General features: G+C 43.4%; 1 long non-coding RNA gene across 1 annotated transcript; it reads right to left on the bottom strand.

Annotated features, from left to right (window-relative positions):
• Nucleotides 1–693: 693 nt before the first annotated feature.
• On the bottom strand, nt 694–8,805 carry LOC139364268 (uncharacterized). Its single transcript, XR_011625803.1, has 3 exons — nt 8,332–8,805; nt 7,498–7,526; nt 694–1,300 (listed from the first exon to the last, which is right to left on the bottom strand). It is a non-coding gene; the product is annotated as an uncharacterized lncRNA (long non-coding RNA).
• Between the last annotated feature and the right edge of the window lie 1,218 nt (nt 8,806–10,023).

Here is a 10,023-nt window from a genome sequence, read left to right as displayed (position 1 = left end):
CACTTCTTTCTTTCATGGCAACTAACTAAAAAAACTTTGAACAAAGTTTTGCTTATTAATAACATTCCTTTAGAGAAGAAATAGAAGAGCTTAGGTATGAGTGAATAAATGTCTGTGTCTGTGATAAATGGCCCAAATTTCTCTCGAAATAGCTGGAAGGGAACCCCACCTTCTGACGGTGTCATTAACAAGCTGTGTGCTTTCATTGTCTCCATACTCAGAGCTCCCCACTGTGAGTCGGAATCTGTGATCTGGGACCAGCTGCTCTGCCAAGCACAGATTTTAATGAGGGACTCTGCGATGGGAAACCATAGCTGCCACTACTTTTTACATTACTAGGGGCTGCTGATTGGCACCAAGGAGGTTTGCCAAGGTCTTTGGGTGTGTGGAAGGAGCAGTGAGCTGTGTGCCGATAGAATTGTTGACAGTCAGTAAGAGCACGCTACACAAACAGCTCCAGGCCACATGAAGCTTGCAAAATTAAACTTATTTGGATAGAAAATACAAAATTAAACTTAATTTCATTCAGCTGCATGTCATTGCATTTCAGGCAGATAAGAGTTTGTTTTTTCATGTAAACCTGTCTTCCCCCAAACCTAAATTTCTCCTTGACCTACCCACCCACCCACCCACACACTACCCAACATAAACCTGGTATAGAAGTACTTTATAGCTTTTATTATGGTTCATAATTATACATTTATGTAATCATTTCATTAATAACTACTTTTCATACTATTGTGTTCACAATATATAATGGAAAGCAGATATTTTTCTTTTTGTTTTTCTTTTTTTTTTTTTTTTGCAGGGGGAGGAAGTTTTGCTCTTGTTGCCCAGGCTGGAGTGCAATGGCATGATCTCGGCTCACTACAACCTCTGCCTCCCAGGTTCAAGCAATTCTCCTGCCTCAGCCTCCCAAGTAGCTGGGATTACAGGCGTCCGCCACCACGGCTGGCTTATTTTTGTATTTTTAGTAGAGACGGGGTTTCATTATGTTGGCCAGGATGGTCTCGAACTCCTGACCTCAGGTGATCCACCCGCCTCAGCCTGCCAAAGTGCTGGGATTACCGGCGTGAGCCACCGCGTCCAGCCAAAGTAGATGCTTTTCTAAATATTTGTTGACTAAACAACCATCCTCCATGTGGGATGGAAGGTGATACTACAGTAGAAAGTGGTAAATTAGCCGGGTCCTGGATTTGGAGTCAGAAATTCTGGATTTAAATCCCAACTCGGCACGTTACTTATGAGTTGTATGGTCCTGGGGAAATCACTTAAATGCGAGACATCTCAGTTTCTTTACCTGTAAATGAGAATAATGAAGGTAGTTTTTAGAATTCAGTTCTCACAGGGTGGCTTTGAGAACTCAGTAAGATAATATTGTCTTGGGTCAGGTTCCCCAGAAGCAGGGTCTAAGACGGGGATTCAGGGACAAGTGATTTACTAAGCAATGCTTTCAGGAGAAACAGGCAAGGAAGTGGGGAAAGTAGAACGGGCAGAAAAACAAGCCAAACAAAGGCACAATTTCAGGCCAAGCCCCATGGAGAGTTACCTCCACCTGCACCCGCACGGAAATTCTGGGATATAAATTATACCTGAGTTTGTCCCAGCTCCACACCTGTCAGCCATTGGCTAAGGGCTGTCTTGAAGACCACAAATTTCCACGTATTGACAACTTTGTGTGTTTGAGCAGAGGGGCTCCAGTGACTGGGGGCAGTCTTCCAGAGGAGGCAGGGGCAGGCTGATGGAAGCCAAAGAACTCCAAAGGTGAAATCCACAGTTTTAGTAAAAAGGAGTCAAGAGTGGGTCTGTGCCTGGCACACAGTAGGTGCTGGATTTGAATCTGCCAGTGGGCCAAAGGTGCACCATGCATTTCGGGCAGCAAGACAGAAGAGCCTATGCAACTAAATATACAGAAGCCTCAAAAGTTTTCTGAATTATTGGCTTTGTCCAAAAGCTGAGTGTTCAATGCCCTGGACAGAGCCTTGAAGCAGCTTCTTGGGAAATGATCAATATTTTCATCCTCATTGCTAGTCAGACTGTGGGTAAGAAACCAAGGTGAAGCTGACATTAAAATAATGAACAGGAAGTAATTCAGGGAAGATAAACTCAATTCTTCTTGAACCTTGGGAGATTTTTGGCAGAAGATGGAAAGGGGTCAGGAATGGGTTCGAGCCACATTAATAGACAAATCCCCAGGAGTTGAATCCTGGAATAAGTTTCATAAATCGCCAGTAAAGATATGTTACCACACCCTGAGGCCAAACCAGCTTCGACCAACATCTACAAAGGGAGCATCAGGAAGCCCCCAGTGAACATCTCATTAGATAGTCAGGGGCTTTGCATAGGGCATTTAACCTTTAGTGGATGGGAGGGGCTAAAACTCCAAAACTGAGAGAAGCTTAGATGTAACTTATTATGTCATCAATCTCTAAAATCAGGACGTCCCAATAACTGGGGACCTTTCCACTTTATCTCCCATGGGGCATTAAATTTGGGAATTTAGTGGGTTGATGAAAATTTGACTCCCACTGTGTGATTGATGGCTCTCAAAGCACTTTAGTTGTTTCTTCTGCCAGGTAAAGAGAAAACAACACCCAAAATAGTTGTCCTGGGGAAGAAGAAAGATGAAAAAGCTGCAAACAGAACCCCGAGGCTCCACTTACAGCCCCCTACCCCCACCCCATTTTAATTCCAACGAATATTGGTTGAGCTGTCAGCCCAGGCGGGACTCCTTGTAACCTGCAGGGGGCAAATGAAAGTGAGTGAGGTGGCCCCAGCACTCATCCTGCAGTGGCTTGATCTCAGCAAGTTCCTCTTAGGTAAGTGTGCTGATATTGAAGGCAAAGGTGATGACTATTTCAAGAATCAAGGGTGGCTCTGAGAGACAAGTCCCAGAGCTGTGGGGGAGGTTGAGGATAAAGAAAGCCAGATGGGTCTTGGGTAGGGGCAGAAGTCAGGGACGGTGATGAAACAGAATTGGCACAGACTGCTTGGAAGAAGCTATTTATCTCCCTCTCAGCATTCTTATCTTCAACCACCAAAAGAAACATCTGCCCCAAAAGAAACATCCCCTCACTCAGTGCTTCCCGAGGCAGGAGACAAGGTGAGTCTTACCTAAGGGGCAAAACCACAGCCCCAGCCCCTACAGATTAGCAAAATGAGGGCCCGCAGTACAAGCGGATGAGGGATTAGGTTTCTTTGCAGATGAAATGGAGAGATTGAAAAATCAGTTGAAACAAAGGCTACTTCAAGAATCAAGTTTTAAAAGGAGGGGGAGCAGAAGCAGTGGCGAGCATACATCTACATTTCCGCAGGATAGTCTTGGTTTTGCCAGTTGTTTTGGCTTTGTTATTAACAATGCCTCCTTTACTTTCAACAGTGTCCCAGTTTGGACAGTAAATTAGATGGCCACAGTAAAGGAAATGGGATCTACTGCATAGAAGGGACAGTAGTTCACCTTGATAGGATCTCCCCTCTTCTTTCCTCAGAAGAAAGAATAAGAAAAAAATGGAGAGTTATAAGTGAGAAGTTAACTCAAATAATCAAACAAGCAGATTATCAACAGAAGGAGTTGGGTTAGATTATTTCTAAGGCCTCTTCCAGCTCCTAAAATTCTATGATTCCATGATTTTTTCCCAATAATAAGGGAAGACAGAAATGTTGGGAGTTTAAATGGATTGGTTGCTTGGCAAAGAGTTACCATGAGATCATTATCTTCCGATATTCTCTACCTAGTGTCTCACCAACAGGCTTCCCTAACAGCCGGGAAAACCCAACTGAAAGAGCTTTAATTTCTAAGAAACAGCTTGGCGCCAGTTAAGTATACACAAAGTTGTGTGAAAATAGAATGAGAGGAAGTGATCTTCAAAGAGTTTAAAAAATGAAGGCCAAACAAGAAGAACTGGCTGGTATGTTTGCAGCACTGTCCAAAAGATAATGTGTCCTTTACGTGCAGCCAACAAACATATGGAAAAAAAAGCTCAACATCACTGATCATTAGAGAAATGCAAATCAAAACCACAAAGTGATACCATCTCACGCCAGTTGAATGGCAATTATTAAAAAGGCAAGAAACAACAGATGCTGGCAAGGTTGCAAAGAAATAGGAACGCTTTTACACTGTTGGTGGGAATGTAAGTTACTTCAGCCCTTGTGGAAGACAGTGTGATGATTCCTCAAAGATTTAGAACTGGAAATCCCATTTGACCCAGCAATCCCATTTCGGGGTATATACCCAAAGGAATATAAACCATTCTATTGTAAAGATACATGCATGCAAATGTTCATTGCAGCACTATTCGCAATAGTAAAGATGTGAAATCAACCCAAATCCCATTAATGATAGACTGGATAAAGAAAATGTGCTTCATATACACTGGGGAATACTATGTAGCTATGAAAAGTAATGAGATCATGTCTCATTCCTTTTCACTCATTCCTTTCACTCCACTAGGAGGTGGAGGTTGCAGTGAGCGGAGATCGTGCCACTGCACTCCAGCCTGGGCGACCGATCAAAAAAACAAAAAACAAACAAACAAAAGAAAGGGCTCCAGGGGCTCCAGGGACTCCAGAGCTGTTCAGAGTTCCCGGGGAACTCAGAGTTCCCCAGGAATGAGTGGACGTGGGTGAAGCTGGACGCCATTATTCTCAGCAAACTAATGCAGGAACAGAAAACCAAACACTGCATGTTCTCACTTATAAGTGGGAGCTGAACAATGAGAACACATGGATACAGGGAAGGGAACAACACATACTGGGGTGTGTCAGGGAAAAGCAGGCAGTGGGGAAAGCATTAGGGAAAAGAGCTAATGCATGCAGGGCTTAATACCTAGGTGATGGGTTGATAGGTGCAGCAAACCAACATGGCACATGTTTACCTATGAAACAAACCTGCACATCCTGCACATGTATCCCAGAACTTAAAAACATAAATAAAAATAAATTATGTGTCTTTTTTATGAGTTTGTACTTAACAAACAACTTTTAAAATTATAATTTGTAAATGTGTCTACGAAGGGAAAAAGTACAAATCAGCCAAATCAATATTTACACACACACAAACACACATTCACCACTGCTCCACTCCAATAATTACATTTTCTTATTATAAATGAGAAACTGGGATGTTGTTTTTTTTTTACTTATACATCAATCTCACATGAGTTTGTTTAGTGTGAGTCAGTCTCCTGAGTCTGGACATCTCAGGCTAATTCATGTGTCTGAAACCACAAAGCTTAAAAGCTGACACCACCTAGGCAAGTCTCCATGGGGCCCTGATTGAGCTGCTTGCCTCTTCCTCTTTTTGGTAACTTTGGTCTATTCTTTCTTCAACATTATTCCCCAGGAACTCTGAACAGCTCTGGAGTCCCTGGAGCCCCTGGAGCCCTTTCTTTTGTTTGTTTGTTTTTTGTTTTTTTGAGATGGAGTCTCACTCTGTCGCCCAGGCTGGAGTGCAGTGGCACGATCTCCGCTCACTGCAACCTCCACCTCCTAGTTCAAGCGATTCTCCCGCCTCAGCCTCCCGAGTAGCTGGGATTACAGGTACATGCCACCACAACCAGCTAATTTTTGTATTTTTAGTAGAGACAGGGTTTCACCATGTTGGCCAGGCTGGTCTCAGACTCCTGACCTCAAGTGATCCACCCGCCTTGGCCTCCCGAAGTGTGAAGTGCTGAGATTACAGGCATAAACTACTGCGCCCTGCATGGGATCCATTTTCTGCTGGTAAGGATTGAACAGACCAAGGGGGAGCTGTGGTAGGACTGGAGTTCCAATTCCTCCTCTCTTCATCCTCCAAGCATTACTGAACCTATCATCCTGGGATTGTCCATCTGCGTAGTCTTAGTCCCCACCTAATTCCCTTCTCTCCAGAACTGACTTTACAGAGTGTACAGACTGGCCACTTTACCCTCCCAGATGCCTTCTTATTTAAGGAGCCTCCTCACTCAAGTAGAAGTTTTCATTAAAACAGTATGGTTTTTTGTTGTTGTTGTTGTTGTTGTTGTTTAATTTCTTATCTTGCCAAACCCCCATGTTATCTTCTGCTAATCTCCAACCCAAGCCAAGCAGACATGGCCGACACTTTGTTCCCACCATTGCTTGGGTCCCTCTCCTGCAGTGTTCTTCCTCCTCCTTCCAGGCCCAGGCTGATCTCCCCTGACTCCACGCTGCCTTCTCCGTGTACTAGTCCCCATTTCATAATCCCCAAGAGTTCTCACATCCAGCACTTGCTCATACTCCACCAGTGAGACAGAGGCTGGAACAAGGAATGTGGGCATGGCTGGGGAGTCTGCAGCCCAGCTCATAATCTAATAGGAGCTGTGTCATCTGCTCAAGGTCACTCAGCCAACCAATAGCCATCTTAGATTTTTAGGCATGCTGAAAATGATGTTTTAAGAAGGAAGAGAACAGTTTCAATAGTATACTGGCGTAGGATGCTGTCAGTGCAGAAGGCAGGCAGGAAATGCCTGCTCATTAGTATGCCTCTGCATGGCTGCATCTTTCAAGCTTGATTAATACTTAATGTGATTGTCTTTAAAATCTGTCACTATTTGGCAGTGATCAGATGAGTGCCAGTGACAGAAGCACAAATATTTGTATTAGGGCTATGTCATCTGTTAGGGTTATATGATTAATAAGTTTTGCCTGGTCACCCACAGAGATTTTGTTTTCCAATTTATCCAGCAGTAGTATTAACCAAAAATGCTGAATGTAGTGTGGAAAAAGAAGGGGGAGGAAGGGCAGGTTGTTTGTAGCTTTGGGGTTTTTCCTTTAATTATTGAAAGGGTAGTCCGTTGCTTAAAGGAACTGGCTGACAAATTTAAAAGTCCTCAAAATCCTGCTGGAACCAGAGCAGATGCTCTTGAAACCTGAATTCCATCAAGTCTGAAGAGAGGAGAATGTGCCAAACAAACGCTTTAAAATTAAAAAGGGGGAAGGGTGGGCATAGAGAGAGACAGAGATTTTGCTGGAGGGAGAAAATAATAGACTTTTTTTTTAATTTCAGAGGAAATGCACACAAAATACCAGATGCTATAACTTTAACAATTCAAATACAGCCACACTAAATATTTCCAAGCAAGAAAAAACACTCTGAAAGGAAACAGAGAGAGGAGTAGCCAGGCTACAGCCACACTGTGAACAGCTGTGTAATGATTACCAAACCCTAAATGCTCAGACTCGGCCTTTAGCTCCTCAGTGGTCTCTAAGTGGTTACATGGGACACTATGTTCTAGTATATCTGATTTCAGGTGGGAAGAAAGGCCTGCAAGTATCTTTCCAGGGTCCTATGTGATCAAGCTAACTATTCAGGATTGTTGTGTCCTGGAGGGTGAGGGGGAAGTGGGGAGGGATTGTGGTACCAGAATATGGGTTTGAGTAGCTCAGCCCTGCCTTTGAATCCTAGCTCTGTAACTTACTAACTATGTAATCTTGGACAAGTTATTTAATATGTCTAGATTTCAGTTTTCTCATCTGCAAAACAAAGGCAATACTTACCTTGGGGGTTGTTTTGAGGGGTAAATAATCTGTAAAGTGAAAAACAGTAGCAGTTATTCCTGGAGACCCATACCTTCCAAATCTCTTATTTCCTACCTCCTCCCCTTCCTTTCTCTTCTTCTCCCTGCCTCCCACCTTCTCCTGAAGAATTAATTTCCAGCCACCCTAACAATATCTGCCGATCAGGTCCTGCCTGCTCCACATCTCCACAACTTCATCTTTCAAGAAGTATTAGTACAAAGACATTGATCCAAACAGAGGAAAACAGCAGTCCCTACAGGATACCATACTAACAGAAGGTGTCCAGCTCAATTGTCAGTATGTTAATACCATCATCATCATTAATTAGGTGTCTGCTGTGTGCTAGTTTTATGACAGATGACTAGCCAACCATGTCCTGTAAGATAAGACCCAATAAATTGCTGGCAAAGCCAAATTACTCTGTGCCAGAAGCCAAATACTATACAGGGTAGTGAGTGAAGAAAGGAGAAACTGACAGAGAAGAGAGATTTGTGGTCAATGGCCAACTCTGAAAGCTGACAATTGCATGAAAGGAAGTCAACCAGGGGTAAGCGGGCATGTCTGCAGCCTTGAGATAGCCAATGACAGGCCCAAAAAGAAATCATACCGACAATCAAGGCCTCATTAATCCTATCCTCTAACAAATCGTGGGGTTGAACATATTCTATGAGTCCTGCTCATAGTGCTGGAGATTCAAAGATGAGCAAGTCAGACCCAGTCAGTTCTGGTCTTCAAGGTGCAAATTAGCAGGAGAGAACCAGAGGAAACAGACCTTGTCAGAAGAATGCTGAAAGTTTGCCCATAGGCACTTACCCAGCCTAGAGAGGAAGAGTGACCACTGCTTCCAGGAGCACACCTGAACTTAGCCTAGAAGTATAAGTAGGAGTTGAAGGACAATGATCAGCTAATTGACTAAAAATTTATGTTTCCATGTAACTTTCCAAAAAAGCACATAGATGAAAAGAAGAGCACTGGCTGATTGAACCAGTGAATAAATTGAGGGAGGATTAAAACCCAGAAAATAGGCGAAGTGGGGTGGCTCATGCCTGTAATCTCAAGCACTTTGGGAGGCTGAGGCGAGAAAATCCCATAAGCCCAAGAGTTCAAGACCAGCCTAGGTAAAATATTGAGACTAGTTGTTTTTTTTTTTTTTTAATTAGTTGGGTGTGGTGGCTCACACCTGTGGTCCCAGCTACTCAGGAGGCTGAGGTGGGAGGACTGCTTGAGCCCACGAGTTCAAGGCTGCAGTGAGCCATAATTGTACCACTGCACTCCAGCCTGGGTGGCAGAGCAAGACTCTGTCTCAAAAAAAAAAAAAAAAAAAAAAAAGTAAAGAATATAAAAAGGTAGCCAGGTGCTGTGGCTCACGCCTGTAATCCCAGCACTTTGGGAGGCCAAGGCAGGTGGATCATGAGGTCAGGAGTTCAAGACCAGTCTGACCCGTCTCTACTAAAAATACAAAAATTAGTTGGGTGTGGTGACGTGCGCCTGTAATCCCAGCTACTCAGGATGCTGAGGCAGGAGAATTGCTTGAACAGGGGAGGTGGAGTTTACAGTGAGACGAGACTGCGCCACTGAACTCCAGCCTGGGAGAGAGAACAAGACTCCATCTCCAAAAAAAAAAAAAAAAAAAAAAAAAAGTATACAAAAAGGTGTGTGTAGCATGTCTCGACCTCTAAATAATTAATTTGGAATTACACTAAGTTTAAAAGCCAAAATCTTGGCATCTGATTTGTAGCTTATCAGCCAAATCACTGAGAAACAGGAAATAAAACTTTTAAAACTTCTTGAACCCTCTGATCCCTATCTGTAAAATAGGATGTCAACAGATCACCCACTAAAACACTTTCATCGTTAATTAATGCAGAAATCCCTTCTACATGTGAACACATGCTATTTTGAAACTTCTAAATCTAATTTAAGCCTTTATCTAAGTATCAATTAACAGAGCTTTATTACCCCAATGAGAGAGAAAGTGAGTCACAAGAGTAGTGTAGTCTATCCACACTGGTACTGCTGAAGCCCAGAGTAATTATCAAATCATCTACCCATCCATCTATACTCCCAGTGAACCTCCAGGGTCTGCCCTGGACCTTCTTCTCCACTCTATACTCTTCCTGGTGACCTCACCCCTCCCATAAAAGTGCTGAGAGCTTCTACATCTCTACCTGTAGCTTTGACCTTCTGTATAAGCTCCCTCCCATTCATCCAACTGCCTCCTGAACATTTATTCATTGGATGTCCCATCTAAATGTCCAAGCTGTAACCATTATTTTCTCTTGGCAAGCCTGACATTTTTCTAGGTTTCTTAGTCTGGGGGATGGGAGCACCATCTCCTTGACTCCCCCAGCCAGACCTGAGTATCATTCCCTCCTCCCATTTCTCACCCATCAATCACCCAGGCCAATAGACTTCATCTCCTAACTAGCTGTTAAACCTCCCACACCTCTCTGTCCCATTGACCTTTTCTAAAATAGTCCTCCTCCCTTCTAATCCACTCTGTAG

This window comes from Macaca nemestrina, chromosome 7 (assembly GCF_043159975.1).
Source record: "Macaca nemestrina isolate mMacNem1 chromosome 7, mMacNem.hap1, whole genome shotgun sequence".
NCBI lineage: Eukaryota > Metazoa > Chordata > Mammalia > Primates > Cercopithecidae > Macaca > Macaca nemestrina.
The sequence above is the reverse complement of the archived record's forward strand: the minus strand, read 5'-3'. Positions and strand labels throughout refer to the sequence as shown.